Genomic DNA, 27,820 nt, shown 5'->3' with positions numbered 1-27,820 from the left:
AACTCTGGAGTTGTTTGCACAAAAAAACAATGGATGGGAACCGAGCAGAGCTGAGTGGCCAAACTGTGGTATTAGGCCAAAACTATTGGCTGGGTTAGATGCAGAAAAAAAATATATTCAGTTTGCAACCTGATGGAGGTCAGTATAGATGGACTAATAGAGAAAGTCCCACACACTGCTAGAAGGCCAAATATTTTTTCAGAGCTAGATGCAGACAAAAAATTATTTTGAATTAGCAACCTGATGGAGGTCAGTATAGGTGGACTAATAGAACAAGTCCCACACACTGCTAGAAGGCCAAATATTTTTTCAGAGCTAGATGCAGAAAAAAATTATATTCAGTTTGCAACCTGATGGAGGTCAGTATAGATGGACTAATAGAACAAGTCCCACACAGCTAGAAGCCCAAATATTTTTTCAGAGGTAGATGCAGAAAAAAAAATTATATTCAGTTTGCAACCTGATGGAGGTCAGTATAGATGGACTAATAGAGAAAGTCCCACACACAGCTAGAAGCCCAAATATTTTTTCAGAGGTAGATGCAGATAAAAATTATTTTTAATTTGCAACCTGATGGAGGTCAGTATAGATGGACTAATAGAGAAAGCCCCACACACTGCTAGAAGGCCAAATATTTTTTCAGAGCTAGATGCAGATAAAAATTATTTTTAATTTGCAACCTGATGGAGGTCAGTATACATGGACTAATAGAGAAAGTCCCACACACTGCTAGAAGGCCAAATATTTTTTCAGAGCTAGATGCAGATAAAAATTATTTTTAATTTGCAACCTGATGGAGGTCAGCATAGATGGACTAATAGAGAAAGTGCCACACACTGCTAGAAGGCCAAATATTTTTTCAGAGCTAGATGCAGAAAAAAATTATATTCAATTTGCAACCTGATGGAGGTCAGTTTAGATGGACTAATAGAATGATGCTATGCCCAAAAGATTTTACTTCACTAGGTGCAGTAAAAAAATTGGTATTCTATACACAGGTGGTATATCTTGCAACACAGATAGGCTACTCCACTGACTAACACACTCTGCAATAGGCCAAAAAGGATTAGCTTTGCTAGATTCAGCCAAATGCTGTGAAAAAAACTTGCACAGCACTGGCACAGACCTGCCTGGCAAAAACTGATAGGAACTGATGTAACCTAGTCCTGAAAAGGACTGCAATTACAATTAGTCTTTACTCCCACAATCTATCTATTTAAGAGCACAGAGCTGCCTGATAAAAGTCGTAGGAAATGCTGTAACCTAGTCCTTAAAAGGACTGCAATCACAACTATTCCCTACTCCCAAGCTATCTGTAGATTTGTGCGAAAATTGGCTTGAAATTAACAAGGTATAGCGCACACAGCAACAGCGGTGCCGTCTAACACGCAGCTGCAGCAGTGAGAAAATGGTGGCGACGGGGAAAATGGCTTGGTCTTATAGGGCAAGGACATGTGACATACACTGCCAATGACACATGCCCTTGCTTGTGTGAAAAACAGCAGTTCGCTCCGTGTGTGCGCTGCTGATAGGCTGACAGATTGCACCTCCCCACTGCAAATGCGGGAAAGAGAAAAAAAAATGGAGATCTTCATTATTCCTGCAGAGATCCATCCCCTGCCCCTCCCCCCACCCCGCTGTACACTCAAACTGCGTATTAACATTAATTTTCATCATTACTGAGAAAAAATCCAGTTATGATTTTGGTGCACGAACAGTTATCGAACATAACCTCGTACAGCCGAATTTTTCTCAAATCGTTCGTGTTCGCTGAACGGCTCGAACACCGCCCAAAACAGCTCGAATTTGAGAACAACGCTCATCTCTAAATAAGAACCCAACAGGAATAAGTATAGGGAAAATCCTGTATAGCTATAGGAGCTCCTAGCAGCATATGGAAAAAACAAATGGGGATAAGAATATGGCAAATTCCTTGGAAGTAGAGGTTGTCCGTTTTTTTAAATTATATAAATAATTAACGAAAAAAACTACATGGGTTCACCCCCATTTTTGACAACCAGTGAAGCTAAAGCAAACAGTTTGGGGCTGGTATTCTCAGACTGGGAATAGGCCATGGATATTTGCCCTCCCCAGCTTAAAAATAGCAGCCCAGAGCTGCCCCAGAAAAGGCGCCTCTATTAGATGTGCCAATTCTGGCAATTTGCCCGACTCTTCCCACTTGCCCTTTTGCAGTAGCAAGTGGGGTAATAGGGTTGGGGTTGATTTCAGCTTTGTAATGTCAGCTGACATCAAGCCCACAGGTTAGTAATGGAGAGTTGTCTATGAGACACCACCATTACTAACCCCAAAGTCAAATGTAATAAAAGCTCACATAGAGTAAAGCCCTTTAACTGAAATAAAAACAGACCTTTATTTGAAAGAAACACTCCCCATCCTCTTTCACCTATTTATTAATGTAAAATTAAAAATAATAAAACACCATATTCCTCACCTGGTCAACGACAATCCATACTGTGCTCCATTGGGAACTGCTGATCTGTGAAGGCCAGAGTACTGAAAACCACTGTGCCTCCTCAGATTGATCGCTCGACTCTAGCTTGTACATCTTAACATTGTATTAATAATCATCTGTTGTATTCCTTTATGTCTGGTATTAAAAAATAAAATGACTGAATATTTAAAAGGTTTTCTGGTAGTTTAATGGCCTATGCTAAGCATAGGTCATCAATACCAGATCAGTGTTCCCAGTGCAGCTGCTGAATGTAATAGGTTGTAGAGTTGCACAGCAGTGCTCTATCAACTGTATTGTGGCCAATGCTGGGTACTGCACATCCTCCCTTAGTCTGATGAATGGGGTGGATCTACAGTACCCCAGTGCAGTAGATGGAGCTATGCTGTTCCATTCAGCAACTAATCACATCCACCCACCACTAGTGATGAGCGAGTATGTTTTGTTAACCCTTTCGCCGAGTATGCTCGGGCGAGCACCGAGTAGTTACAGCTGCTCTGTGTTATGTTTGAATCACTCCCGTGTGCATGATTTGCAACTGTTTGACAGCTTTAATATATGTGAGGAATGTGTAAGAAATAGACATTCCTCACATGTATTAAAGAAGTCGCAAATCATGCACACAGGAGTGATTCAAACATAACACCAAGCAGCTGTAACTACTCGGTGCTCGCCCGAGCATACTCGGCGAAAGGGTTAACAAAACATACTCGCTCATCACTACCCACCAATAGTACTCAGAAAAGCTGATTGGCAGGGGTGCTGAATTTCACACCCCAACAATCTAGTATTGATGAGCTCTCTGAAGGGTAGGTCATTAATATTAAAGTTCCAGAGAAGCTTTAACAATCACAGCATATTATATGTGACCAATCCACTGTGCCCCATTGAGGATGCTTCAACATGAGACAGTTTTATGGCTTTAGTTCCGTTAAATCTGCGTATTTCTCACCTTGTGAAGGATCTTGGGCACTGCTCATCCTGAGCTTCATGATTAATAAATTGCAACAATCACTGCAACTACGTTTACAAAAGCAAATTGGTAGCAGAAATGTTCATAGCAGATATGTGGATCATACAGTATCTGTGGAAGGATGGAGCATTGTAATGACAGTAGTTTCTATTTTGTGTATTTTAGGTTAATATTCACTTATATTGAAAAAGACCAAAGTGAGAGAAAACTTGGAAATTAACTCAACATTGCATTCTATATTCAATCAGTTTATAATCTCTTATGACTGTAACAGGACTGGAGACAGATGCTGATGTAAATGGATAATATCTGCATAGCACAATGGTACGCTTGCTCTATACAATGATCAGTCATAACATTAAAGCCACCTACCTAATATAGCCTCCAAAAAAGACCTTAGCAGTGGATCATTTTTGTCCTGTAAGATGGAGCCTCTGTGGTTTGAACTTGTGTTTCAAGCACATGCCGCAGTGATTAGAATAAGATGTGAGGAATTTGGCGACTAAGTCATTCTTTTATTTACTCACTTATATAGAGTTTGGTAAATCGGCTCACTCGATTGCTCACAGAGGTAGGCACAGGAACGTTTCTTCTGTTGGTTTATTTAAAGCACGGCATAAACCAATGCAGGGTTCAACTAAATAAGCGTGGCCTTTTCTGGCAGAAATGGGAAAACAAACCATAACATATAGCACAGTCCATATGCCTGTGGGGATCTGCCCACTCAAGGTACTACAACAGAGGTCACATCTACACTCCTCAGCTTTCTTGCCTCCAGACAGACAGGCAGACAGAAAAAAAACTCAGTGGCTGGACATTTAACCTGCTGAACCTCACCTTTGAGGTGGAGATATGGTGAGTAGCCATCCCGCCCATCTCTTACAACTATTCACAAAAAACCCAACCCTGTCATGGCTGATTAACCCCTCAGCACATAACATGCTGAAGAGAAACTTATGGGTTTCACATCATGGAAAATAGCAATCTTTGTGATACATATCTCCCCCACATACATTGCCAGTGACCCTGTCACAAGAGGCATTAATTTACACCATGCTTTACAGATATCGGCCTCACTGCCCTAATGGGGGTCACAGTTTGTCTTCACTATCAGTATTTGTTTGGATTGTGGGAGGAAATCATAATATCTAGAGTGGAGAACATACAAACTCCTTGTAGATGTTGTCAGTAGTGGGATTTGAACCCAGGACCCCAGCATTATAAAGCCACAGTGCTAATCACTGAGACACCATACTATTTTTTGAACTTCTTTATGTTCCTCAAACTATTTCTGAATATTGTTTTCAGTGTCTCATGTACTATATCTTGCTGAATGAAGCCACTCCATTTAAAATTAGAATAGCGTTGAAGGTAAGTACTTGGTCTGTACACTGTTTAGGTAGGTGTTGTGTGTCAAAGCAACATTCATATGAAAACCAGGACCTAAGGATTTCCAGCAGAATATTACACAGAAGATCCCACTGGCTCTGTCAGATCTCCTGTAGAGATGAGCGTTGTTCTACTCGAACTGTTCGCCAATCTCAAATTCGAGCTGTTTTGGGCAGTGTTCGAGCCGGTCGGCGAACACGAACAATTTGAGAAAAATTCGGCTGTTCGAGGTTATGTTCGATAACTGTTCGTGCACCAAAATCATAACTGGATTTTTTCTCAGTAATGATGAAAATTAATGTTAATACGCAGTTTGAGTGTACAGCGGGGCGGGGGGAGGGGCAGGGGATGGATCTCTGCAGGAACAATGAAGATCTCCATTTTTTTTTCTCTTTCCCGCATTTGCAGTGGGGAGGTGCAATCTGTCAGCCTATCAGCAGCGCACACACGGAGCGAAGTGCTTTTTTTCACACAAGCAAGGGCATGTGTGATTGGCAGTGTATGTCACATGTCCTTGCCCTATAAGACCAAGCCATTTTCCCCGTCGCCAATGGCTGAATCTAGCAAAGCTAGTCCTTTTTGGCCTATTGCAGAGTGTGTCAGTGGAGTAGCCTATCTGTGTTGCAAGATATAACACCTGTGTATAGAATACCAATTTTTTTACTGCACCTAGTGAAGTAAAATCTTTTGGGCATAGCATCATTCTATTAGTCCATCTATACTGACCTCCATCAGGTTGCAAACTGAATATAATTTTTTTCTGCATCTAGCTCTGAAAAAATATTTGGGCTTCTAGCAGTGTGTGGGACTTGGTCTATTAGTCCATCTATACTGACCTCCATCAGGTTGCAAATTAAAAATATTTTTTTTCTTCATTTAGCTCTGAAAAAATATTTGGGCTTCTAGCAGTGTGTGGGACTTGTTCTATTAGTCCTTCTATACTGACCTCCAGCAGGTTGCAAATTGAATATAATTTTTTTCTGCATCTAGCTCTGAAAAAATAGTTGGGCTTCTAGCAGTGTGTGGGACTTGGTCTATTAGTCCATCTATACTGACCTCCATCAGGTTGCAAATTAAAAATAATTTTTTTCTGCATCTAGCTCTGAAAAAATATTTGGGCTTCTAGCAGTGTGTGGGACTTGGTCTATTAGTCCATCTATACTGACCTCCATCAGGTTGCAAATTAAAAATAATTTTTTTCTGCATCTAGCTCTGAAAAAATATTTGGGCTTCTAGCAGTGTGTGGGACTTGGTCTATTAGTCCATCTATACTGACCTCCATCAGGTTGCAAATTAAAAATAATTTTTTTCTGCATCTAGCTCTGAAAAAATATTTGGGCTTCTAGCGGTGTGTGGGACTTGGTCTATTAGTCCATCTAAACTGACCTCCATCAGGTTGCAAATTAAAAATAATTTTTTTCTGCATCTAGCTCTGAAAAAATATTTGGGCTTCTAGCAGTGTGTGGGACTTGGTCTATTAGTCCATCTATACTGACCTCCATCAGGTTGCAAATTAAAAATAATTTTTTTCTGCATCTAGCTCTGAAAAAATATTTGGGCTTCTAGCGGTGTGTGCGACTTGGTCTATTAGTCCATCTATACTGACCTCCATCGGGTTGCAAATTAAAAATAATTTTTTTCTGCATCTAGCTCTGAAAAAATATTTGGGCTTCTAGCGGTGTGTGCGACTTGGTCTATTAGTCCATCTATACTGACCTCCATCAGGTTGCAAATTCAAAATAATTTTTTTCTGCATCTAACCCAGCCAATAGTTTTGGCCTAATACCACAGTTTGGCCACTCAGCTCTGCTCGGTTACCATCCATTGTTTTTTTGTGCAAACAACTCCAGAGTTGTGAATTAGTTAACCACCAAAATGAGTGGAAAAAGGCCTGCTGCTGGTGGAAAGGGGAATAGGCGTGTTGGGAAGGGGAAAAAAGATTGTGTCCGTGGGGTAGGTGTTAAAGCAACAGTAACATCTGCAGAAGAAAGACCATCTTCCAGCCAAACTAAAATGTCTACTTCTTTTAGCGGACAATGTGATAAGATCCCTTTCTTACGGCCACGCCAATCGCTACAAATTCCAGATGAGGCACAAAAACAGCAGGTGCTTCAACGGATATCAAGTGCTCCTTTAAGTGGGCTCTCCTCCACATCAACTTCAACATCACAAATACTCCAGTCCTCAAAGGTGTCACCCAAATCGCACTTGCTTCCTCACAGCTCCCAAATCTCCAGCTGCCCGTCTGAGTATGAGGTAGAACAGATGGTTGAGTCTGCAGAGCTGTTTACTCATACTATAGCCTGGGAATCAGAGGTCGACTCCAGCGCTCCTGTGAATCCAGACGAGGAAATGATCTGCACTGATGCCCAGAATCTTTATGAGTCGGATCCAGGACCAGACGCAGAAGGTTCTGACCATAATGTAGACCCTCATTCCCAAACTGTAACTCCTGTTGGTGGAGACAATGAGGAAGACGATGATAAGACTCAAATACCTGATTGGAGCGACAACTTTAGTTTTTTGTCAGGGCAGGAACAGGTTGGCTCTGAGGACGACGGGTGTGATAACGCACAGGGTGATGATGATGAGGTCGGAGATCCCACTTACTGTCAACCCACAGTCAGCCAAGAGATGAGGTCAGCAGAGGAGGTGGAGGAAGATGCTAGTGACGACGAGGTCAGGTTGCGCCTTCCTGGACAGAGACGTAGTACTGGAAGCACGTCAACAACTGCATCCTCAAACACAACTCTGCCTCTCACCACAAGTCGTGGTGGCTGTTCAGGTCGCATGGGTGCTAAGCCTTGCATAGCCTGGGCCTTTTTTCAGATCGATAAAGATGACCCAACTCGTGTTATCTGTAACATTTGTCAGCAAAAGCTAAGTAGAGGCCAAAAAATACATAGTTTGAGTACTTCATGCATGAACCGGCACATGGACATGAAGCATAAGTTGCAGTGGGAAGCTCAGTGTGCTACAATGCGGCCTAGCCGGCCGGGCCAATCACCGTCTGCCATATCTTGTGCATCCGCGGCCTCTTCATCCTCTGTGACTGGGGGGACAGCAGTCACACCTGTTTTGGGGCGCAGACCTGCCACCTCTTTACCCGCAACAGCCAGCGTGATTGGCAGGTCATCATTTTCTTTGGAGGTGGTAACACCAGCTGGTGTTGAGCGCTGTCCGACATCGATAGCACCACCTTTGGATCAAGGCAACCTAACATGTCCGCCTGCATCTTCCTCACAGACCAGCAGTTTGCCGGGGACACCCTTATCAACCCCGTCTAAGCACAATAGCCAGCCCTCGGTCCCTCAGATGTGGACAAGTAAAAGACCATTTCCTCCTAGCCATGAGAAAGCTAAGAGGTTGAATTTCACCATCTGCAAGCTCTTGGCTACAGAAATGCTGCCTTTCCGCCTGGTGGACACAGAGGATTTTCGAGACCTTATGTCCGTCGCAGTGCCCCAGTACCAGATGCCCAGTCGGCACTACTTCTCAAAGAAAGGTGTGCCTGCGCTCCACCAGCATGTCGCACACAACATCACTGCTTCTTTGAGAAACTCTGTGTGTGACAGGGTGCATTTCACCACAGACACTTGGACGAGTAGGCATGGACAGGGGCGTTACATGTCGCTGACTGGGCACTGGGTAACTATGGTGACAGCAGGACAAGGGGCTGCTGTCCAAGTCTTGCCGTCCCCACGAGTTGTGCGTCAATCCTCTTTATGTCAAAGTTCCTCCACTGCTTCTGCCTCCTCAACCTCCTCTCGGTCTTCCACCTGCACCCAAAGCCTGTCTGGTCATTCCACAAGCTTTCTAACTGCGCAGAAGGGATCCTGCACACCTCCTTACTATGCTGGCAGTAGGGCTCAACGTCATCAGGCGGTTTTTACATTGAAATGTCTGGGAAATGTGAGTCACACAGCTGAGGAGTTGTGGTCAGCTCTGGAGAACCAATTTCATGAATGGTTGTCTCCACTGGACCTGAAACCAGGGAAGGCCGTGTGCGACAATGCTGCAAACCTGGGTGCGGCCCTTCGCCGGGGCAATGTCACACACGTGCCTTGTATGGCTCACGTGTTAAACCTGGTTGTCCAGCAATTTTTAGCCCACTATCCCAGACTAGATGGCCTTCTGCAGAGGGCACGGTCGCTGTGTGCTCACTTCCGCCATTCGCATCCCGCAGCTCAGCGACTTACATCTCTACAGAAGTCGTTGGGCCTGCCACTTCACCGGCTAAAATGCGATGTGCCTACCCGGTGGAATTCAACTCTGCACATGTTGCAGCGACTGTGGCAGCACCGACATGCCCTGGTGCAATACGTTCTGACGTATAGCCTGGGCCAACGAGATTCAGAGGTGGGGCAAATCACGCTGGAGGAGTGGTCTCAGATCAGGGACCTATGCACCCTTCTGCACAGTTTTGAAATGGCGACGAAGATGTTTAGTGCTGACGATGCCATTATCAGCATGACTATTCCGGTGATTTACATGCTGGAGCACATGTTAAACAGAATTCGGAGTCAGGTGGTGGCACAAGAGGAGGTGGAGGAAGTAGAGGAGGAGGAGTCGTATGCGGAAGGGCTAACATCTGCAAGGTCCAGACGGTCGGCAGCACCAAGGCGGCAGGCATGTGAGGGTGGGGGAGATGGTTTTACCAGGGCGCATGGTAGCAGCCAAACTAGTGAGGAAGGTGCAGGAGCCCAGGAAGAAGTGGAGGACGAACTGATGGAAGACTCATCAGATGAGGGAGACCTTGATCACATTTCTGTTGTGCGAGGTTGGGGGGAGAGGACAGAGGAAGGAAGCATGATTGTTACCTCGCCACCAACACAACAGGGACTTGGTGCTCCTGGATGCGCAACACACATGAGTGCCTTCTTGCTGCACTACCTGCAACATGACCCTCGAATTGTGAGAATTAGAAATAATCCTGACTACTGGGTTGCCACACTGTTAGATCCCCGGTACAAAAGTAAATTTGCAGAAATTATTCCTGCCATAGAAAGGGATGCACGCATGCAGGAGTATCAGCAGAGACTGTTGCAGAATCTTACATGTGCTTTTCCACAAAATACCAGTGGTGCACGTAGTGAATCTCACAGTTCCAACTTGCCAACCGTGGGACCGTCAAGTGTTCAGCACTCAAACCGTAACAGAACCACAGTATCTGCTGGTAACATCAATTTTGCGGAATCATTTCACCACTTTTTTAGCCCATCCTTTGCAAGGCCACAGGAGACAAGAAGTCTGACACATAGTCAACGCCTAGAGACGATGGTACAGGAGTATCTCCAAGTAAACATTGAAGCCACGACTGTGTCACTGGACCCTTGCTCTTTTTGGGCTTCCAATCTGGATAAATGGCCGGAGCTAGCCACTTACGCCTTGGAGATCTTGTCATGCCCCGCAGCCAGCGTTCTGTCTGAACGTGTGTTCAGCGCTGCTGGTGGTGTGCTGACAGATAAGCGCACGCGGCTCTCCACTGATAATGTAGACAGACTCACGTTCATAAAGATGAACAAATCATGGATCCGAAACGACTTTTCTACCCCTGTGTCATCCTGGGGAGAGTAAAAGCTTGATGATTGGTTAAAATCACCCTACCAACCGTTTTAAGCTTTCAAATTACTAATCATGTTTATCTGTATCTTGACTGGAAAATAATTTGGGCTTTGTAGCAGTGTGCAGCACTGATCCTATTAGGCCATCTATACTAAAGCTTCACCAGATTTAAAATTAAAAATAATTTTTAGCTGCATCTAGCCCGGAAAATAATTTTGGGGCTCCGAGATGCGCAAGGCACATAAGTGCCTTCTTGCTGCACTACCTGCAGCATGACCCTCATATTGTCAGAATTCGAAGTAATCATGACTACTGGGTTGCCACACTCTTAGATCCCCCAAACTTTTCGATCAACCTTTTCATTTTAATAAAGACCAAAAAAATGGTCATTTTTGAAATTATAAGCATTAGCAGGTTGTTAGAAACTGAAATCAAACAGTTTTCAACTCAAAACTTTATTCTAGGTGATGTTACATTTTCACATAGGACCCCTTGTTCGAAAGGAGCTTCTGAACTCTCTCGTCCATTGAATTTGTCAGGTTTTGGATGGTTTCTGCTTCAATTGTTTTGCATGAGGACAGAATACCCTCCCAGAGCTGTTGCTTAGATGTGAACTGCCTCCCGCCATCATAGACACTCCTTTTAATGATGCTCCAAAGGTTCTGAATGGGGTAGAGGTCAGGGGAGCATGGGGGTCACACCATAAGTTTGTCCCCTTTTATGCCCATATCAGCCAGAGATGCAGATGTTTTATGTGCAGCATGAGATGGTGCATTATCATGCAGAAAAATGATCTTGCTGTGAAATACACGGTTCTTCTTCTTGAACCATGGCAGGAAGTGCTGTTTGAGAAAATCCACATACATTATGGAGTTCATCTTTAGCGCCTTCAGGGATCCTAAAGGGGCCGACAATCTCTCTCCCCATGATTCCAGCCCAAAACATTACTCCACCTCCTCCTTGTTGGCGCTGTAGCCGTGTTTGCGTGGGGTGTCCATCAACCAGCCATCCTCCACTCCATCCATCTGTACCATCGAGCGCTGCACGGCACTCATCCGTGAACAAAACAGTTTTGAAATCAGTCTTCATGTAATGTTTGGCCCACTAGAGCCGTTTCTGCTTGTGTGAAGTGGATAGAGGAGGTCGACAGGATGGCGCATGCACAGCTGCAAACCTCTGAAGGACTCTGCATCTTGTTGTTCGGGGGACGTTGGAGGCACAAGCAGCTTAAAAAACTTGTCTGCTGCTATGACAAGTCTTTTTTGCCGCTGCTCTTTCAACCTGACGTAATTGCCTGTAGGAAAGAGTCCTCAATTTGCCCTTATCAGCACGCACACGTGTGTACTGTGAATCAGCTACATACTTCTTGATTGCCAAGACACTTCATCCTGATCATCGCACAATGTTGATTGTAGTCATGCCTTGACCTAAACACTCCACAATTTGTTGCTTCTCAGCAGCCGACACATCCTTTTTCTTTCCCATTTTGGCAGAAAATGTAGGCTGCTTAATAATGTGAGAGAGCCTTCTTAAGTAGTCTTGCCTTTCATTGGACACACCTGCCAAACTAATTAGCACAGGTGTCTGCAATTGCTTACAGTGATATAAAGAGCACTGACACACATCACCATCAATGAGTTTAACTGAAAAACAAACAAATTCTTCCCTTATCACTCCTAAACACTTTTTGTATAATAATTTGGAACGCAGTGTACATGTGCTTTTCCACAAAACACCAGTGGTTCACGTAGTGAATCTTATAGTTCTAACTTGCCAACCGTGGTCTGTATGGAGTTGTTCAATAAAGGGCCCAAAATTAAGATAACATAGATGGGAGAGGTCTCTATGAATAGGAATTCCTAAGTATTTGATACCCTGTGAGGGCCAGGCAAAGGGAAAGTTGGACTGGATGGAATCCTATATGGATTTGGGGAGGGAGACATCGAGGGCCTCAGACTTCGCTGCATTGATTTTAAAATTTTACCATGTAACAAAGTGATCTATTTCAGCCATAACAGCATGGATGGATATATGTGATTGAGTGATATATGCTAGGACATCATCAGCAAATAGAGAGCACTTGTACTCGGTGCCTCCCACCTCAATCCACCTAATATTGGGGTTATGGCGAATTGATGAGAGCAGGTGCTCCGTCACTAGGATGTATAAGAGAGGGGACAGAGGACATCCCTGCCATGTCCCATTGGTGATTGTGAAAGGTGATGAAAATGTTCTGACGCACCCCCTGGGCCTTGGGACACCCGGAGCCGGACCCTTTTTGGTGGATGCTGGTGGTTGTAGTCTTCGTGGCGGCGACCCAGTTCCGTAGCTCAGGGCGGTCAAACCAGTGGCGGAACTATTTATGTGGTTTTCATGTTTAAATGTCCGACTACGCCACCCGTGGATTGCGGTCAGAGTGAACCGCCGCTACAGGGCAGACCACTGAGGCTGGTGTTGTGGGTGCAGCAGAGCGTAGCATAACTCCCCACGGGAGGAGTATAGCCTCAGGGCAGTGTATGCGGAGGATGGGGGTGATGGTGCAGGGCAGCAGCAGTAACGACACGGAGTCAGTGATGCAGTTCAGGGCCTTTACTCACAGTTCTTATTATCCAGACCACGTCTGCAGGTAACGGCTGCCCACGTCGTACTGTGCTCACCAGGTGAGGGGCTCAGACAACTCCCAGATAACTTTGGAGCACTTCACAGGACCCCCTTTGTGTGTCCTTTGTCTGGCCTTTCTTACCAACACTTCTGTCCGGCTGCCTCGGGCCTCCTCTTGGTAAACTTGGCGCCAGTTTCCCTGACCCTATGTGGTGCCTTCCTAGCGGGTGTAGCGAGGGGCTGCGCCACATAAAATGTCAGAGCCTCCGGTTTCTAGCTGAGGGTCGTTTCCTGCCTCCACTAGTTCGGGGACCGGTCTCCCCCTTTGGCCTGACCCCTCCACGCAGGTGGATTCGGGCGTGCGGTGGCGACTCGCCCGTCCCCACCCCGGGGATCCCTTCATTCCTCATTCCTGGAGCCTTCTCCGCTCCTCTTCCTTCCTTCTCCCTCTTCCAGGCCTGGGCCTCTGTTACTAGGCCCGCCTCCGGAGCAGAGCTCATGCAAAGCCCCTGCTCCCTGCCACTTCTGCTCAGACTTCTCTGCACTGAACTAAGATGGTGCCCACCTTTTATACTCTCTTCTCAATGCACCCAGGAACTGCTTCCTCCCTGCTCCTGCACTACAGGGTTCCCCTTCCTCAGTGTTCCCTCCCCCCACTCCAGCCAGGGACAGGGACTGTCGTGCCCATCTCAGGGGCATATTGGTCGCCCTGCCCCACGGCAATGTGGTGTAATGCATGCAGGTGTCGGGTCCTGATCCACACTCCATCCTTACCTGAGAGTGAGATATCACACCTCTGGGTGAGGTGCAATACGTCTGTAGAAACCGAGCCCTCAGGGTGCTACAGTTCCATTTATCTTCAGCCTAGGTGACGTATTGCGATACAGGGCCGTGATTTTGGCTATAAAAGGGTCCCCTAGACCCCTACCCCAAGCTTTTTAAGAGAATCATATATGGCGTGCCAGGAGACTCTATGGAATGCTTTCTCAGCATCCAACGAGAGTATCTAATTACAAATTTTTAACTGCATCTAGCCCAGGAAATACTTTGTGCCTAGTAGCAGTGTCTGCTAGTGAGCGGATTATCCCGGCTGTTAAGCAAGCTGCACCACCTGTAGTTTAGACACTTAATTTTTTCAAAGGAAATGCTTCGGGACCATGGGATACTTAGTGAAGAGCATCAGGAGGCACCCCAAGGCATAGGGGCTGGGACTGGCAGTAGGATGCCTTGCGGTGGACAGCCGAGCTCGATCCTTATAAAAGCTTTTTAACTGCAGCAGCTTTAGTGGACGCTACTGGAGCTGGAATTACCGCGGCTGCTGGCATGAGACTTGCCCTCCAATAGATCCTTGTAAATGGATTTAAAGTGTATTCATTCAAATTAGAGAGACAATTTAAATTAAAAAGCTTAGAGCTGCCTCCACCACAGGGGGGCTCGCTCGACCCACCAGCGGACAGGCACCAGTATTGGGAGAGGGGGGCTGGCCGTCAGGGTTCACCGCGGCTCTGGCACAAACCCGGCGACACGGAGGTGGCACGGGCAGGAGCGGACTGGCCGTGTCGGCTTCTCACTTTTTGGATTTTAGAAGGGCATGACATGCCTATATCTGTGTCTCCCCCTCCTTTTACTCCTCCATCTCTTTTATTTTCGCATGACTATATGTACTTGTCACTTTTCCATGTGTTAGTTATGTCTTCTGAGCAGTTTGTCAGCTTTTGGACACCTTTGAAGGTGTTTTCTATGTGTTTCTATGTGTTTTTGTTTGCCTGCCATTGGTTTTAACGGTGTTCGAAGGTGTTCGACGAACAGTTCGACGAACAGTTCGGCGAACACACGGGTGTTCGACGAACCGAACCGAACTCGAACACTACGGGGGTGGCTCAACACTAATCTCCTGCTTGCCAAATTAATTTGTGGTGCCATCTCTTTCCCAAAGAAGTGACACACACATGACTGTCGACATGCTGTAGAAGAAAATGTCATTCAACAGATCAAGCCATCTTCTTCTATTAATCCCTAGTTCAATTCTAATGCTCATATTCCCATTGAAGAGCATTTTGACTGGGTAGAAGGGTCAGCATAAGCACTCTGAGAAAGCCGTGATTAACTGCTGTGCTCAGAACCACCATTACCTTTTTCAGCAACCTATGCTAGAGTGGTTCTTCTTTGGGATTGAACCAGCTGGGCTATCTCACCAAATATATTACTTAGCCTTGCTCATCCATGGCCATATTGTCAGTTCACCGGTCATCCTTTCTTGCAGCACTTTTAGCAAGTATTAAAGGGAATGTGTCACCCCCTGGGCGATATTAAACCTCTACTATGGGCATACAGGTGATAGAAAAGTAAATCTATACTTACCTGCATGGCCCATAGCAGAGAAATCTGGCTTTATAAAGTCTGTTTTCCTGAGGCTTGGCATCCGGGGGACGCCAAGTAAACCCCTCCTATCTGCTTACTATTCCCCTAAATAGCCACCTTTGTGCTAAATTACCATATTCCACCCCTTCCCTGTTCGGCACAGGGCCCTGTGACAGGCCCTGTGACGTGCCCTGCTCTGCGTTCCCTCCCACGCAAGTGCAGAGCGCCGCTCCCATGTTTCCCTCTGGCCCCATTTGGCTGCGTACTGCCAGCGCAGCGGAAGTCTCAGTGACTCACCGTCGCTTGCACAATACAAGACTGCAGCGCAGTACGCAGCCAAATGGGCTGGAGGAAAACAAAGCCTTGCATGGGAGGGGAGGCAGAGCAGGGCACGTCACAGGGCCCTGTGACTTGCAGGGGAGGGGGGAATATGGTAATTTAGCACAGAGGTGGCGATTTAGGGGAATAGTAAGCAGATAGGAGGGGTTTGCTTGGCATCCCCTGGACACCAAGCCTCTGGAAAACAGACTTTATAAAACCAGATTTCTCTGCAATCAAACCTCTGACCTCTGCTATGGACCATACAGGTATGTATAGATTTACTTTTCTATACCTTGTATGGCCATAGTAAAGGTCTGATATCGCCCAGGGGGGTGACAGATTCCCTTTAACCATTGCACACTGGAAACACTGGACACAAGTCCTGTCAATTGAAAATGCTGTGACCTACCCGAGCCTCTTTAATTTCCAAGATCTTATTACTCAAATTCATTCAGGAGACTAATATTTTGCCTTCTAAACAAACACCTTCAATAACTGAATGTTTGCTTGCTGCCTATCATATCCCACTTATTGACAGGTGCCAAGGTAATCTATGTAATTTGCTTTACCTATCAGTGGTCATAATATTCTGACTGATTACTGTATGAGCAATCTAAAAAATAAATGTTGATTTAGTGTGCTACTTACCTGTCTCAGCTCAGGCATCGGAACTTGTTTCCTTCCCTTATGGCCCTTTGTGCAAGTCAATGCTGACATCATTACTCAAAGTCTCTAAGGCTGGCTCAGGCAGACATGCTGTCTGAGTATTCAGGAAACAGAGCACCTTGTATCTATATGCTTTTGCAGGAGTGGATTCAGCTTTAGATTTGAGCAAACTCAGTTCCAGATAAGTAACTAAGTATCTACTCTGCAACTCCTGTTGGTTTTCTAGCAACCTACTATTATTTCTGATGTCAAACCAGTGAATACTCCTATTCTCTGCTATCAGCTGAAATGTATCAAGCTTCAAGCTATACCTTCATCTCAGGATTAAAGTACTGTTCACACCTGCAACTCTTCTGTAACAGGTATCTGATAACAAGCTCATCTCTGCTAATACTGGTGCTGTAAATACCTACAACTATGCTACATCTGGTGCTTCTAATTACACTTGTTCATCTGCCATCCTACATACCCTGCTGTCCTGGTCCTCACTGTTTCATGTGTTATCCTCCGCTGCATCATTACCTCCTGTCCATACTTCTCACCTTGACCCACGGTTTAGAGGATCCTCCTCATACAGTTGTGCACATAACATAGTGTAAGTAAATTTCCATGAAATAACACAATATTTTAGTTTGTTAATATAGCATTACATATTTTGTGTAGTGCCAATATATTATGCTACCTTTTATTTAAATACACAATACCTATCTTTGGATTTCTTATGGCAATAATTTACCTCTATGTTATGTTTTAGGGTCCATCAGTAAGGCACAATGTTAACACGTTCTTAATACATTCAGCAAATTCCCTCCTTAGTAGTTAGAATTTAAGGCCACTGCACATCTGCTAAAGCCGCTGGCTTTATTGTATCTAATTGTAAATGGAGCATAAAGGGGAGATACTAGCATCTATTTCTCTTTCTCTCGGCACATCAGCAGTAGGTAGAGTCATTATAGTCTCCGTGGCACCTCTAATAGCTTCTGATTCTCTGCTAAAAGCAAGTAATTGCCAGAATCAGTAATTAGCCGCTTAATAAACTAATGTGGTGATGAGTTAATTCTGATAAACTGAGAGGCAATGACTGTATATTCCAAGACTGCGTGTTGTGATGCAATTTCCAAATTATGCAGCGCCTGTGCATTTCTAGGTCACAGAGCCTCCTTTTATTTCCTTGCTCCCATGGGAGTAGATAGAGGGTATTATATTTGTTTTTCTGATGTACTTTTATCATAGATTATAGTCCAGAACTATGGTTTTGAATGTCCTTCAAATATACTTAAGATGCTTCCTCCATACTAATGTCAAGGCTAGGACAGGGATAGAGATTTATTTAAGACATTTATAAAAAGAATATTGCAGGAGAAAACTGAATTATTTGAAGGTTAGTTATACTCTAAATAGGGATTTTAGATAACAAGTAAATATTTTTCTTTTATTGATAGTTTTCTTTGTTATTTATTTTGCAATTGTTATGGTAAATATTTATACTTTGCTTAATATTTAGACAATTCACATATCTTTGATAATTTTGTATTTTAATATTAGCTTTATAAGTGTTATTCATAAAAGCAGGGTGTTTTCTCTGATATACAGATGTATTAAAGCCTTCCTTTGTTCTGAAAGTATAGTAAAACTAGATATAACCAGCCTCCTAAGGAATGCAGCAGAAGACATGATTTACGACCTTGTTTTTCACAAACTTAAATATTCCTTTTTGGGTAAAGCCTGTAAAGACATTCCCCTTTTTCCTTAACTTTTTGCTTGTAATAAAATATGTTTCCAGGCATCTGAGACTCAGACGAGTCTGGGACACAGAGTTGGTTGTGTGTTCTCTTGTCTCCGATCAATTGACTCCCTGATTTGATCAAAACTGGCAAACGTGTGAAGCCTCTTGAGCTTCTCCTAAAACTTTGCAAATAGGTTTCCACATCACTATATACATATAAATTATTTTTTTTACAAGGAAATTAGGTTCTAATTAAATCTTAATGATATTTTGAAGATATTATTATACATAATGCCCATACATAAGTTACAGAATCATTTTTATGTTATCTGGAAATACTACCATCCCTTGCTCCCTGTTGCTAAATTACCCCTTAGGCTCTGTTCAAGTCCAGCATTTTGATCCATTTTGAGAATCCTAAAAACAGAAAAAAGAAATATCCCAGCACAGGAACCATTTATTTCCATGTGAAAGGAAGTGTAATAAAATGTCTTCCGTTGGGTACTTTCCAGCTGCGAAACAAAAAGTCTGCACAAATGTAGTTTTGCAAATGGATACATTTCTTTTTTTCTTTATTGAATTCTACAGAAAAGGGAAGATAACGGATGGTCATCTGTTACGTTATTTGTTAATGGATCTTTTTTTTGTACTGACACCTCTAGCAAAAACAGATTCATTGCAAATGGAGCAAAAACTAAAGTGAGTGACCGATTTTAAACAGATCCATTTTCTAACAACGATCCATTCAAAACTTTGATTTCCATTTTGTATCCATTTTTGCTCCATTTCTAACAGGATCTTTTTTATATATAAAAAATAATATAGCAACTGAATACTGAACATGTGAATCGAGCTTTAGATTCCAATGCATCTATAACATGTCCTGATGCTGTGTATTGTCAACCAGGGAGTCTAAAAATGTAAAAATACACTATCTATGGTCACAAATAAAGATAAAGATATGTGATATGTGAGATATGTGGATGCTGGAGCATGCAATGTACAACTTCCCGGAAGAGACATAATAAAGCTGCTCTACACTGCATATTGTTGTGAGATGTAGTTGTGCTATCTCCATTTGCTGAGGTAGCTTGGTTTCATTGTCCCAGTGAATTAGAGGAACACAGAAAAGTCAGAAAAGAAAGAAAAATGTTTCCTACTGTATATCAATATCTCCTTAATTATATTGCATCTCTGCTCATTGAATGAAGTTGTGATTAGTGTTGAGCCACCCCCGTAGTGTTAGAGTTCGGTTCGGTTCGTCGAACACCCGTGTATTCGCCGAACTGTTCGTCGAACTGTTCGTCGAACACCTTCGAACACCGTTAAAACCAATGGCAGGCAAACAAAAACACATAGAAACACATAGAAAACTCCTTCAAAGGTGTCCAAAAGCTGACAAACTGCTCAGAAGACACAACTAACACATGGAAAAGTGACAAGTACATATAGTCATGCGAAAAGAAAAGAGGTGGAGGAGTAAAAGGAGGGGGAGACACAGATATAGTCATGTCATGCCCTTCTAAAATCCAAAAAGTAAGAAGCCGACACGGCCAGTCCGCTCCTGCCCGTGCCACCTCCGTGTCGCCGGGTTTGTGCCAGAGCCGCGGTGAACCCTGATGGCCAGCCCCCCTCTCCCAATACTGGTGCCTGTCCGCTGGTGGGTCGAGCGAGCCCCCTTGTGGTGGAGGCAGCTCTAAGCTTTTTAATTTAAATTGTCTCTCTAATTTGAATGAATACACTTTAAATCCATTTACAAGGATCTATTGGAGGGCAAGTCTCATGCCAGCAGCCGCGTAATTCCAGCTCCAGTAGCGTCCACTAAAGCTGCTGCAGTTAAAAAGCTTTTATAAGGATCGAGCTCGACTGTCCAGCGCAAGGCATCCTACTGGCAGTCCCAGCCCCTATGCCTTGGGGTGCCTCCTGATGCTCTTCACTGAGTATCCCGTGGTCCCGAAGCATTTCCTTTGAAAAAATTAAGTGTCCAAACTACAGGTGGTGCAGCTTGCTTAACAGCCGGGATAATCCGCTGACTAGCAGACACTGCTACTAGGCACAAAGTATTTCCTGGGCTAGATGCAGTTAAAAATTTGTAATTAGATACTCTCGTTGGATGCTGAGAAAGCATTCTATAGAGTCTCCTGGCACGCCATATATGATTCTCTTAAAAAGCTTGGGGTAGGGGTCTAGGGGACCCTTTTATAGCCAAAATCACGGCCCTGTATCGCAATACGTCACCTAGGCTGAAGATAAATGGAACTGTAGCACCCTGAGGGCTCGGTTGCTACAGAGGTATTGCACCTCACCCAGAGGTGTGATATCTCACTCTCAGGTAAGGATGGAGTGTGGATCAGGACCCGACACCAGCATGCATTACACCACATTGCCGTGGGGCAGGGCGACCAATATGCCCCTGAGATGGGCACGACAGTCCCTGTCCCTGGCTGGAGTGGGGAGAGGGAACACTGAGGAAGGGGAACCCTGTAGTGCAGGAGCAGGGAGGAAGCAGTTCCTGGGTGCATTGAGAAGGGAGTATAAAAGGTGGGCACCATCTAAGTTCAGTGCAGAGAAGTCTGAGCAGAAGTGACAGGGAGCAGGGGCTCTGCATGAGCTCTGCTCCGGAGGCGGGCCTAGTAACAGAGGCCCAGGCCTGGAAGAGGGAGAAGGAAGGAAGAGGAGCGGAGAAGGCTCCAGGAACGAGGAACGAAGGGATCCCAGGGGTGCGGACAGGCGAGTCGCCACCGCACGCCCGAATCCACCTGCGTGGAGGGGTCAGGCCAAAGGGGGAGACCGGTCCCCGAAACTAGTGGAGGCAGCCCCTCGCTACACCCGCTAGGAAGGCACCACATAGGGTCAGGGAAACTGGCGCCAAGTTTTCCAAGAGGAGGCCCGAGGCAGCCGGACAGAAGGGTTGGTAAGAAAGGCCAGACAAAGGACACACAAAGGGGGTCCTGTGAAGCGCTCCAAAGTTATCTGGGAGTTGTCTGAGCCCCTCACCTGGTGAGCACAGTATGACATGGGCAGCCGTTACCTGCAGACGTGGTCTGGATAATAAGAACTGTGAGTAAAGGCCCTGGACTGTATCACTGACTCCGTGTCGCTACTGCTGCTGCCCTGCACCATGACCCCCATCCTCCGCATACACTGCCCTGAGGCTATACTCCTCCCGTGGGGAGTTATGCTACGCTCTGCTGCACCCACAACACCAGCCTCAGCGGTCTACCCTGCAGCGGCGGTTCACTCTGACCGCAATCCACGGGTGGCGTAGTCGGACATTTAAACATCAAAACAACATAAATAGTTCCGCCACTGGTTTGACCGCCCTGAGCCATGGAACCGGGTCGCCGCCACGGAGACTACAACCACCAGCATCCATCAAAAAGGGTCCGACTCCGGGTGTCCCAAGGCCCAGGGGGTGCATCAGAACATTTTCATCACCTTTCACAATCACCAATGGGATGTCCTCTGTCCCCTCTCTTATACATCCTAGTGACGGAGCACCAGCTCTCATCAATTCGCCATAACCCCAATATTAGGTGGATTGAGGTGGGAGGCACCGAGTACAAGTGCTCTCTATTTGCTGATGATGTCCTAGTATATATCACTCAATCACATATATCCATCCATGCTGTTATGGCTGAAATAGATCACTTTGTTACATGGTCAAATTTTAAAATCAATGCAGCGAAGTCTGAGGCCCTCGATGTCTCCCTCCCCAAATCCATACAGGATTCCATCCAGTCCAACTTTCCCTTTGCTTGGCCCTCACAGGGTATCAAATACTTAGGAATTCCTATTCATAGAGACCTCTCATATCTATGTTATCTTAATTTTGGGCCCTTTATTGAACAACTCCATACAGACCACGGTTGGCAAGTTAGAACTGTAAGATTCACTACGTGAACCACTGGTGTTTTGTGGAAAAGCACATGTACACTGCGTTCCAAATTATTATGCAAAAAGTGTTTAGGAGTGATAAGGGAAGAATTTGTTTGTTTGTCAGTTAAACTCATTGATGGTGATGTGTGTCAGGGCTCTTTATATCACTGTAAGCAATTGCAGACACCTGTGCTAATTAGTTTGGCAGGTGTGTCCAATGAAAGGCAAGACTACTTAAGAAGGCTGTCCCACATTATTAAGCAGCCTACATTTTCTGCCAAAATGGGAAAGAAAAAGGATGTGTCGGCTGCTGAGAAGCAACAAATTGTGGAGTGTTTAGGTCAAGGCATGACTACAATCAACATTGTGCGATGATCAGGATGAAGTGTCTTGGCAATCAAGAAGTATGTAGCTGATTCACAATACAAACGTGTGCGTGCTGATAAGGGCAAATTGAGGACTCTTTCCTACAGGCAATTACGTCAGGTTAAAAGAGCAGCGGCAAAAAAGCCTTGTCATAGCAGCAGACAAGTTTTTGATGCTGCTGGTGCCTTCAACGTCCCCCGAACAACAAGATGCAGGGTCCTTCAGAGGTTTGCAGCTGTGCATACGCCATCCTGTCGACCTCCTCTATCCACTTCACACAAGCAGAAACGGCTCCAGTGGGCCAAACATTACATGAAGACTGATTTCAAAACTGTTTTGTTCACGGATGAGTGCCGTGCAACGCTCGATGGTCCAGATGGATGGAGTGGAGGATGGCTGGTTGATGGACACCCAACGCAAACACGGCTACAGCGCCAACAAGGAGGAGGTGGAGTAATGTTTTGGGCTGGAATCATGGGGAGAGAGATTGTCGGCCCCTTTAGGATCCCTGAAGGGGTAAAGATGAACTCCATAATGTATGTGGAGTTTCTCAAACAGCACTTCCTGCCATGGTTCAAGAAGAAGAACCGTGTATTCCACAGCAAGATCATTTTTATGCATGATAATGCACCATCTCATGCTGCACATAAAACATCTGCATCTCTGGCTGATATGGGCATAAAAGGGGACAAACTTATGGTGTGACCCCCATGCTCCCCTGACCTCTACCCCATTCAGAACCTCTGGAGCATCATCAAAAGGAGTGTCTATGATGGCGGGAGGCAGTTCACATCTAAGCAACAGCTCTGGGGGGGTATTCTGTCCTCATGCAAAACAATTGAAGCAGAAACCATCCAAAATCTGACAAATTCAATGGACGAGAGAGTTCAGAAGCTCCTTTCGAACAAGGGGTCCTATGTGAAAATGTAACATCACCTAGAATAAAGTTTTGAGTTGAAAACTGTTTGATTTCAGTTTCTAATAACCTGCTAATGCTTATAATTTCAAAAATGACCATTTTTTTGGTCTTTATTAAAATGAAAAGGTTGATCGAAAGTTTTGGGGGATCAAAGAGTGTGGCAACCCAGTAGTCAGGATTACTTCGAATTCTGACAATATGAGGGTCATGTTGCAGGTAGTGCAGCAAGAAGGCACTTATGTGTCTGGCGCATGTCGGAGCCCCAAAATTATTTTCCGGGCTAGATGCAGCTAAAAATTATTATTAATTTTAAATCTGGTGGAGCTTAGTATAGATGGCCTAATAGAATCAGTGCTGCACACTGCTACAAAGCCCAAATTATTTTCCAGCCAATATACAGATAAACATGATTAGTAATTTTAAATCTGGTGGAGCTTAGTATAGATGGCCTAATAGAATCAGTACTGCACACTGCTACAAAGCCCAAATTATTTTCCAGCCAAGATACAGATAAACATGATTAGTAATTTGAAAGCTTAAAACGGTTGGTGAGGTGATTTTAACCAATCATCAAGCTTTTACTCTCCCCAGGATGACACAGGGGTAGAAAAGTCATTTCGGATTCATGATTTGTCCATCTTTATGATCGTGAGTCTGTCTACATTATCAGTGGAGAGCCGCGTGCGCTTATCTGTCAGCACACCACCAGCAGCGCTGAACACACGTTCAGACAGAACGCTGGCTGCGGGGCATGACAAGATCTCCAAGGCGTAAGTGGCTAGCTACGGCCATTTATCCAGATTGGAAGCCCAAAAAGAGCAAGGGTCCAGTGACACAGTCATGGCTTCAATGTTTTCTTGGAGATACTCCTGTACCATCGTCTCTAGGCGTTGACTATGTGTCAGACTTCTTGTCTCCTGTGGCCTTGCAAAGGATGGGCTAAAAAAGTGGTGAAATGATTCCGCAAAATTGATGTTACCAGCAGATTCTGTGGTTCTGTTACGGTTTGAGTGCTGAACACTCGACGGTCCCACGGTTGGCAAGTTGGAACTGTGAGATTCACTACGTGCACCACTGGTGTTTTGTGGAAAAGCACATGTAAGATTCTGCAACAGTCTCTGCTGATACTCCTGCATGCGTGCATCTATTTCTATGGCAGGAATAATTTCTGCAAATTTACTTTTGTACCGGGGATCTAACAGTGTGGCAACCCAGTAGTCAGGATTATTTCTAATTCTCACAATTCGAGGGTCATGTTGCAGGTAGTGCAGCAAGAAGGCACTCATGTGTGTTGCTCATCCAGGAGCACCAAGTCCCTGTTGTGTTGGTGGCGAGGTAACAATTATGCTTCCTTCCTCTGTCCTCTCCCCCCAACTTCGCACAACAGAAATGTGATCAAGGTCTCCCTCATCTGATGAGTCTTCCATCAGTTCGTCCTCCACTTCTTCCTGGGCTCCTGCACCTTCCTCACTAGTTTGGCTGCTACCATGCGCCCTGGTAAAACCATGTCCCCCACCCTCACATGCCTGCCGCCTTGGTGCTGCCGACCGTCTGGACCTTGCAGATGTTAGCCCTTCCGCATACAACTCCTCCTCCTCTGCTTCCTCCACCTCCTCTTGTGCCACCACCTGACTCCGAATTCTGTTTAACATGTGCTTCAGCAAGTAAATCACTGGAATAGTCATGCTGATAATGGCATCGTCAGCACTAAACATCTTCGTCGCCATTTCAAAACTGTGCAGAAGGGTGCATAGGTCCCTGATCTGAGACCACTCCTCCAGCGTGATTTGCCCCACCTCTGGATCTCGTTGGCCCAGGCTATACGTCAGAACGTATTGCACCAGGGCTTGTCGGTGCTGCCACAGTCGCTGCAACATGTGCAGAGTTGAATTCCACCAGGTAGGCACATCGCATTTTAACCGGTGAAGTGGCAGGCCCAACGACTTCTGTAGAGATGTAAGTCACTGAGCTGCGGGATGCGAACGGTGGAAGTGAGCACACAGCGACCGTGCCCTCTGCAGAAGGCCATCTAGTCCGGGATAGTGGGCTAAAAATTGCTGGACAACCAGGTTCAACACGTGAGCCATACAAGGCACGTGTGTGACATTGCCCCGGTGAAGGGCCGCACCCAGGTTTGCAGCATTGTCGCACACGGCCTTCCCTGGTTTCAGGTCCAGTGGAGACAACCATTCATGAAATTGGTTCTCCAGAGCTGACCACAACTGCTCAGCTGTGTGACTCACATTTCCCAGACATTTCAAAGTAAAAATCGCCTGATGACGTTGAGCCCTACTGCCAGCATAGTAAGGAGGTGTGCAGGATCCCTTCTGCGCAGTTAGAAAGCTTGTGGCATGACCAGACAGGCTTTGGGTGCAGGTGGAGGACCGAGAGGAGGTTAAGGAGGCAGAAGCAGTGGAGGAACTTTGAGATAAAGAGGATTGACGCACAGCTCGTGGGGACGGCAAGACTTGGACAGCAGCCCCTTGTCCTGCTGTCACCATAGTTAGTGCCGACTGGGCATCTGGTACTGGGTCACTGCGACGGACATAAGGTCTCGAAAATCCTCTGTGTCCACCAGGCGGAAAGGCAGCATTTCTGTAGCCAAGAGCTTGCAGATGGTGAAATTCAACCTCTTAGCTTTCTCATGGCTAGGGGGAAATTGTCTTTTACTTGTCCACATCTGAGATACCGAGGGCTGGCTATTGTGCTTAGACGGCGTTGATAAGGGTGTCCCCGGCAAACTGCCGGTCTGTGAGGAAGATGCAGGCAGAAATGTTAGGTTGCCTTGATCCAAAGGTGGTGCTATCGATGTCGGACAGCGCTCAACACCAGCTGGTGTTACCACCTCCAGAGAAAATGATGACCTGCCAATCACGCTGGCTGTTGCGGGTAAAGAGGTGGCAGGTCTGCGCCCCAAAACAGGTGTGACTGCTGTCCCCCCAGTCACAGAGGATGAAGAGGCCGCGGATGCACAAGATGTGGCAGACGGCGGTTGGCCCGGCCGGCTAGGCCGCATTGTAGCACACTGAGCTTCCCACTGCAACTTATGCTTCATGTCCATGTGCCGGTTCATGCATGAAGTATTCAAACTATGTATTTTTTGGCCTCTACTTAGCTTTTGCTGACAAATGTTACAGATAACACGAGTTGGGTCATCTTTATCGATCTGAAAAAATGCCCAGGCTATTCAAGGCTTAGCACCCATGCGACCTGAAGAGTAGAGATGAGCGTTGTTCTACTTGAACTGTTCGCCAATCTCAAATTCGAGCTGTTTTGGGCGGTGTTCGAGCCGTTCAGCGAACACGAGCAATTTGAGAAAAATTCGGCTGTTCGAGGTTATGTTCGATAACTGTTCGTGCACCAAAATCATAACTGGATTTTTTCTCAGTAATGATGAAAATTAATGTTAATACGCAGTTTTAGTGTACAGCGGGGCGGGGGGAGGGGCAGGGGATGGATCTCTGCAGGAATAATGAAGATCTCCATTTTTTTTTCTCTTTCCCGCATTTACAGTGGGGAGGTGCAATCTGTCAGCCTATCAGCAGCGCACACACGGAGCGAAGTGCTTTTTTTCACACAAGCAAGGGCATGTGTCATTGGCAGTGTATGTCACATGTCCTTGCCCTATAAGACCAAGCCATTTTCCCCGTCGCCACCATTTTCTCACTGCTGCAGCTGCGTGTTAGACGGCACCGCTGTTGCTGTGTGCGCTATACCTTGTTAATTTCAAGCCAATTTTCGCACAAATATACAGATAGCTTGGGAGTAGGGAATAGTTGTGATTGCAGTCCTTTTAAGGACTAGGTTACAGCATTTCCTACGACTTTTATCAGGCAGGTCTGTGCTCTTAAATAGATAGATTGTGGGAGTAAAGACTAATTGTAATTGGAGTCCTTTTCAGGACTAGGTTACATCAGTTCCTATCAGTTTTTGCCAGGCAGGTCTGTGCCAGTGCTGTGCAAGTTTTTTTCACAGCATTTGGCTGAATCTAGCAAAGCTAATCCTTTTTGGCCTATTGCAGAGTGTGTTAGTCAGTGGAGTAGCCTATCTGTGTTGCAAGATATACCACCTGTGTATAGAATACCAATTTTTTTACTGCACCTAGTGAGGTAAAATCTTTTGGGCATAGCATCATTCTATTAGTCCATCTATACTGACCTCCATCAGGTTGCAAATTGAATATAATTTTTTTCTGCATCTAGCTCTGAAAAAATATTGGGCTTCAAGCTGTGTGTGGGACTTGTTGTATTAGTCCATCTATACTGACCTCCATCAGGTTGCAAACTGCATATATTTTTTTCTTCATCTACCTCTGAAAAAATATTGGGCTTCTAGCTGTGTGTGGGACTTGTTCTATTAATCCACCTATACAGACCTCCATCAGGTTGCAAACTGAATATATTTTTTTCTGCATCTACCTCTGAAAAAAAATTGGGCTTCTAGCTGTGTGTGGGACTTGTTGTATTAGTCCATCTATACTGACCTCCATCAGGTTGCAAACTGAATATATTTTTTTCTGCATCTACCTCTGAAAAAATATTGTGCTTCTAGCTGTGTGGGACTTGTTCTATTAATCCATCTATA

The sequence above is a fragment of the Phyllobates terribilis genome, unplaced genomic scaffold, assembly GCF_046119375.1.
Source record: "Phyllobates terribilis strain yellow unplaced genomic scaffold, ASM4611937v1 Scaffold_3__8_contigs__length_932513732, whole genome shotgun sequence".
In the NCBI taxonomy this organism is placed as follows: domain Eukaryota; kingdom Metazoa; phylum Chordata; class Amphibia; order Anura; family Dendrobatidae; genus Phyllobates; species Phyllobates terribilis.
This window is presented reverse-complemented; position numbering follows the sequence as displayed.